Here is a 6,728-nt window from a genome sequence, read left to right on the forward strand (position 1 = left end):
GGCATGGAAGTTGGTGGCCATTGTTGGCTTTAGTCCCAATGTAAATCATGGAGAGCTCCTAAATGCACCCATGGAGGCTCTGAAAGCAACATTGGATGTGTTTCTTGTCCCACTAAAGGAACTGTCAGATTTGCCTCAAAATAAAAGCTCTCAAGAAAGTATTGTTTGTGAATTGAGGTGCAAGTCTGTTTCTTTGGGCACGGACTGTAGAAAAAGCAAGGAAAATGCAAAAGTTGTTGCATCAAACGAAGCACTGAAGTTATTTCTTAAGAAAAAGGTGGTGGTAAGAATATGTCAAAGGAAATACAGAAGCAGTGAAATAGAAGATCTAGTACTCCTTGATGAAGAATCAAGACCTGTACACTTACCTCCAGCATTAAAACATTCTCAAGAATTACTATAATGTGTCCAAAATACCATTGCATATAGTATCTGGAAGAGAAAAAAATGGTTTATTTTTGTACAGTATAAAACAGGCTTTCACAAATTTTGTATTGCGTTTTTTCCAGTTTGCAGAAAATTTACATTCTTCACACAGTAGAAGTTGTAAATAATTTATGAATGAGGATACGCATTAAAAGGTGTGCATTAACAGCATACTATGTGCTGTTTTATTGGCTGAGGAAAATACTGTCTTCTATTTTTAATGATACATTAGGTACGATGTGTAGTTCTGTGGTAAGTTTTTGGTAGTACTTTCAATTTGGTAAAAATGTATTAAGTTGTCTACCATGCTTTTTTTCCTTGCTGAATTAACTGTGTCAAAGGGGACCATAGTACTTGAATATCTGAAAGTCTGTGAAGCTTAAGGTTTTAAGGATGCTGCTCATAATGTTGAACATATCTGTTAAAGAATAAAATAAAAAATAGTTTTCTCAGACTATTTTAATGAGGAGTTGAAGCATTTTTTAGCTATTAAACAGTATGAAGTACTTATTTTATTCTGAAGTCGTTTAAAATTCACCATGATTTTGACTGTTACAGATTCTTTAAGTGGGTTAATGTATGTTTTGAGGTAAAATGCAATTTACAATTTTTTTTAAAGACATAAATGTGGGTTTCTTTATTGAGTATATTTTGTGACTACTATTAACAAATTGGTTTAGATATTAAATGCTTTCAGCTATTAAAAAATATATAGCATATAGTCTTTGCCAGCAAAATATAGTATGAAGTTTTCCAAATCCATTCCAGACCTTTATATAAAATGTTTTCATAAAACAGATATTGTTGAAATGTCACCTTGGAAAAGAAAATAAGCCGTATTTGAGGATATATATTTTAGTAAGAATCTTTATTCATGAGAAAAATAAATAAATACAATTGAGGAAATAAGAAATGTTATACTTAGTCACAGACCCCACACTTAAATTATTGAGCTAATGAAATATAACATGTCCAGGCATTTATGTGTGTGTGTGTATGTGTGTGAGTGTGTGTGTGTGTTATATCATACATTCAGATTACTTGGCATGAATAGAAAAGAATAACGTGTTTTATATCCTGCATGTGTTTTTAAAGGAGCTTCAATATGACAGTAGGGTAATTTATGATAGACTCCCACAGAGGTGTAGAAGCGATAGATCCAACTTTAGAAAATCTTAAAGAGAAAGTCAGGGATAATGAGTGCCTACTCAACCTGTATTTCATGCTGTTTTTCTTCACAAGAAAACATTACAAAAACTATCAACACTTTATGAACTTTTTTCCCCTTTTATTTGTTTATGTTGAGCATGGTTATAATCTGAATATTTCTCAACAGAATTTTCATCCACCTTGAAAGAAAAATGTATTTGATGTGAAGTGTTCGAAGCTAATTGCTTACAAAGATTTGGGGAAAATAAAATGAAACTAGACATCAAACCCTGTTTAACATTGCAGATTAAAATTGACAGGTCTCTCCATTAACCTGCTCTTGTCTGAGTAATTTGTATATCTTCCTGTTTCTGTCTACTCAATGTGTCTAGATAAAATTCCAGGGAATATAGTAGAAAAAATTAACTTTCTTGTATTTTGGAAAAGAAAAATAATAGCCTGAGGAACAATTTAAATGAGATCAATAAAGTTTATTATTTTGAGCTTATAATAATCATTTAAGGCACTGAACTCCCACGTTGTCAACTGTGGTTCAAGTCCTGTATCAAGCAGCTTGAATCTCATGTGGTGTGTGCATGTCTAAAATCCTGAAAGGAGAATAGAGAAGGGTTTGTGGTGTTGCTATCCCCCCAGAGATGATTTCTCACTTTCCCTCTCACTGTTTTTCTGTCTCTCCTGTGAACACATAAGTCCTAACACAAAAATCTTAAAAAAAAAATCCTTATTTCATACGCACTGTTAGTTAAAAATAGTTATTGTATATAAAAAAGATTAAATATATAAAAATTATACATGTTATGTTTCTAATGAGGGAATGTTTTTCCTATTGTTTAATATTTGTTTCTGTTTCCCTGGGTATTTACAAGTTTCTTTTACAATACAACAGGAACTTATTCCAACTCTTAAAATTAGAAAAGAGTTTATACTAATTTTAAAAAATCATTGGTGGATCATCCTTTATGCAGAGTTTTATTTTACTTCTGTCCTGCTTGGACAAAGGATAATCACATTTTTGTGATTACACCGTTGGACTGGCCCCTTCATATAGCAGTTAAGTCCTAGGAATAGTGGGCTAGATCCCAGATGGCTGACCTCAGTTTGAATCCTAGTCTTGGAAACTTGGGAAACATATTGGGTGTGTGTGCATAAGTACATATCCCAAATCCTGACAGGATGGAGAAATGGAGGGAAAACAATTAGGGCATGACCATGCCCTGTTGAGGAGTACTTTCTCTCTTTCTCTGGTGAGCAACAGTTCAGATTGTGACAATGCGAGACAGGAAAGAGGATTTAAAGACTCCAAAAATTCAGGGATTTTGAGACAGATATTTTTCTTTTGTTTTCATTAATTTTTAATTTTTTACATTCATTTAATCACATACATCTCTACAATATATAACATTTCTTTTTCCAGCGTGATTACTGTGCATATCAGTCAAGACAAAGACATTACTATCCATGTCATCATCAAATAGCTTTTCATTTTATTCAGAATATTATTATTTTTATTCTCATTATTTTTAAACATTCAATAACTATACATCATTTGACTTGTAAAGAGAATTTAATTAACATGAAATACTTCTTAGAACAGTCCAGTAGAGAATACTATACATGTTATCATCAACAGGTAATAAATCATTTCTTTGTCCCACAAATGTCATGTCTCTGTATTCATTCTCATGCTGTCCTTCTCTATTCTTAAAAAAATCTATCCTCACCAACTTATGAGACTTGTTGTCTGATTTGTTAATCATTCTGTTTTTCTTTAGAACTATATTTCACAGTAAAGAACATCATATATATCCAATATATATTTGCAAAATAACCAGTTGCAAATTTCCAATGTTAATGACACAATGTAATGTTATGTGTTGAAGGTGGTGATTATGTTCATATTCTCAATTTAGTTATTACACACTATATACATACTTTAAAAAACCATATGGTCCCCTACAGAGATGTATAATGATTTTATATAATCATAAATTACAATAAATATTAAAAAATAAATTAATAAATAAAAAGAAGTGGGAATGATGATGTCCACAGTAAGTGGCTGGACAACATTCACAGGGGATCATCACAAAGAGCCATCTGACTGGGGTCAACAGTATTACAGTCATTCCAGAACAAAATACAGGGTGTGTGAATTTTGCAGCAAAATCTGATTGCCGTGTTCTCAGTGTACTCTTACCTCTCTGTGGAAGGATGACCATGCTAGTTGCTCCCTGTGCTAGGTTCTACAGTCCATGTTCCCCTGGTATCCTGATACTGCATTATTGACAACCTTGCTGATAAAGAACCAAAATCACATGAAGAGAATGGAAGAGAAGGGATTTCATCCTGGCCATCCCCCTGAGGGATGATTTCTCACATTCCTGTCTCTGGTAAGCACATGTCCCTATAGCAAAAACTTTTTTAAAAATAAAGGAAAAAAAAGAATTATAACACCAAATTCTTAACTAGTCCTCAGCAACTATATCTTAAATCATCAAGAAGACCATTAAAAATATCTATGACAGGCCACCTACAGAGGAACAGCAGCAACCCAATTCTTTATGATGGTAAAGTCATATAGCAATGTCCCAAGTTCACACCCCAAGATCTCCCTCTACATAGCAGACACACATATGCCCATGTCCTGTCTGATTTAGTGTGAGGGTAGGTAGTTGCAAAACCATGTTAGAGAGTGTATCTCTTTCTTCTCTGTCTGTCTGTCTCTTTCTCCCTGAAGAAATAAAAAAAAACTTAAAAATAAATATCCCAGTTTCATACCTCTCTTTCAGGTAGATGGCCTCCTTGGAGTTCTTCACCATTTCCTGCTCCAAAACAAACCTGAGCTAGAAAACAAAAACATGTTTGTGTGGAGTCAGGGTCAACTGGGCACAGAAGAAAGAAAAGTCTTCTGAAAACAAAACAAAACTAAACTAAACTAAATTGAAAACATCAAAAAAAATATGTTTAGAATTTCTTTTTTTAAGAATTATTTTATTTAACTTTAATTATTTATTTATTTGAATTTGACCAGAGAGAGACAGAGCAAGAGAGACAGAAACAGAGAGTAAGAAACCAAGCTGCCAGGTCCAGGACAATTATTTATTTATTTGAATTTGACCAGAGAGAGACAGAGCAAGAGAGACAGAAACAGAGAGTAAGAAACCAAGCTGCCAGGTCCGGGACTCAAACCACAGTGGGCCACGTGGGAGTTCAGTGCCCTTAACCACCATGCTGCCTGCTGACCCAATATGTTTAGAACTGCTAGAGCCAATATGTTTAGACCTTCTAAGGGCCATTATCCTCATCTCTGTGATGGAGTCAAGGATTTGGCAACTGTCGAGCAGAACATAGGTTACCTGGTTTAGAAAGATGGTCTCTTTTCTCTGCTCTTCTTCAATTTCTCCAACTCTTTTGCTATGATTTAGAATTACTTTCATCAGACATAGCACAACATTGAATATCATTTTCAATAATGTTCTATGTTCCTGTAATCCTCACAACTGTATCCTTACACATTTTATCCACACATTGAAAGCATAGTTTCCATGAATAAGAGTACAGTAGAACCCAAGCTAAAAACAGTTTCCTTATCCATTATGGAATCCTGCAGAGTTCTCAGCTTATATAATTTCCTTACTCATCTCAATTTTTCTCTACTTTTTCCTCTGTTAGGTATCGTTGACCATCAATATCATTCTTCTTATACTTAAGTTTTTACCATATGTCTCAAGGCAGTGACAATTGTTCTTATAAAGTAACAAAATCGTTTTTGTGTATGTGGTTTAGCTGACATGAAATTGCATAATTTATAAGAATTATTACTGTTTTCAATACCCCCAGACATGTTTACGTAAACCAAATGTACACATAACCAAACTAACTCTGGGGCTCAGGAAATTTTCACTAGCTCAGCATTATTTGTATTTTGCTTTTTCTTCTGGTAGAGTGCTCTCTCCCTCTCTCTCTCCATGTATATATATATATATATATATACACATATACACACATATATATATATATGCACACATATATATAGTGTGTGCATATATATATATATAAACACAAAAAATACATATATCTTCTGACAACGTTTTTATATTTCTGTGTTAATTTATCCTAAATATACACTATACTAATATTAGAAACCAAGAAAATCCAAAACAGGCTTCTCTAGACATTGATGTTCGCTGTCAGAACTCACTTTAAATTATGTATTTTTTCAGTAGTCAACTTGAGTAGTCAACTTGACTTTTTCCTCTGCCTTTGAAACCTCCTTTCAATCTATATCTACTCAAATTTCCTCATTAACAGCTTCCTAAAATGGGAAAGAAACACACATTATTCAGTAGCCCAAATGAAATTTTGCCCTTCTTACCTCCTAGCAGTCTCAAGGCCTTGATTCAAAGGTTCCCTCCCACCCTCCCCTGCAAATGCACAGAATGACAAACACAGTGGGAGGGAAGAATCAAAGGCACCCAGGAGAGATGAAGAATATTCAAATTCTTAAAAAAAAAGTAATTGACCAAAAAAAAAGAAAAACAATTAGCTGATGACAATGTATATAGTAAGGTCTATCTTGACTGATATACATGGCATTTGTGCTGGAAAAATAATATTCTACACTGTAAAGATATATGTAATTAAGTGTAAATTAAATTTTTTTAAAGAAAGAAAAATCATACTCTGGCTTACAAGTGAGACATTGGCACTTATGCTTTCTTCATTACTATATAAGTCAGATAAGATAAAAGCATCAATGGGAGGCACTAGGTGTTTTTCTTGGTCAGTCTTTTGGTTGAGACACTCAATGTTCATTTTAGCTCAATGTGGGAAAGCAGGCCACCAAGTTCTGCACAACTACTGAACAGGATGGAGCAGGGAATGAGGAAGCAGTATGTCTCCTGCTGTGGGGAGAGCTCCCCTCAGTAAAGGCTGGTGCCTCACAAAGAACCTCACGGAGAGTCAGCATTACAGAGGTCATGGTAAGACATAGTGTCATTAACCCTGCACTTCACCCTCTGAAATTTCTACATTTCAGGACAAAATTCCTGCCACCTCCTTCAAGGATCCTGGTTGAGGGAAGAGGAGAATCTTTAGTGTTGGCAACTGTACAGACATAAAAAGAGATCCAA

At 34.1% G+C, this 6,728-nt stretch overlaps 1 long non-coding RNA gene across 1 annotated transcript in view; it reads right to left on the reverse strand.

Annotated features, from left to right (window-relative positions):
- LOC102492409 (uncharacterized) overlaps positions 1–5,831 on the reverse strand; it is a 9,550-nt gene extending 3,719 nt beyond the window's left edge. Inside the window, exons 1-3 of the long non-coding RNA XR_003549714.1 lie at positions 5,798–5,831; positions 4,375–4,439; positions 369–432 (exon numbers count right to left, since the gene is read on the reverse strand). This is a non-coding gene — a long non-coding RNA (uncharacterized LOC102492409). The remainder of the gene's footprint in view (positions 1–368; positions 433–4,374; positions 4,440–5,797) is intronic.
- Between the last annotated feature and the right edge of the window lie 897 nt (positions 5,832–6,728).

Source organism: Tupaia chinensis, unplaced genomic scaffold (genome assembly GCF_000334495.1).
Source record: "Tupaia chinensis unplaced genomic scaffold, TupChi_1.0 Scaffold000293_1, whole genome shotgun sequence".
NCBI lineage: Eukaryota > Metazoa > Chordata > Mammalia > Scandentia > Tupaiidae > Tupaia > Tupaia belangeri.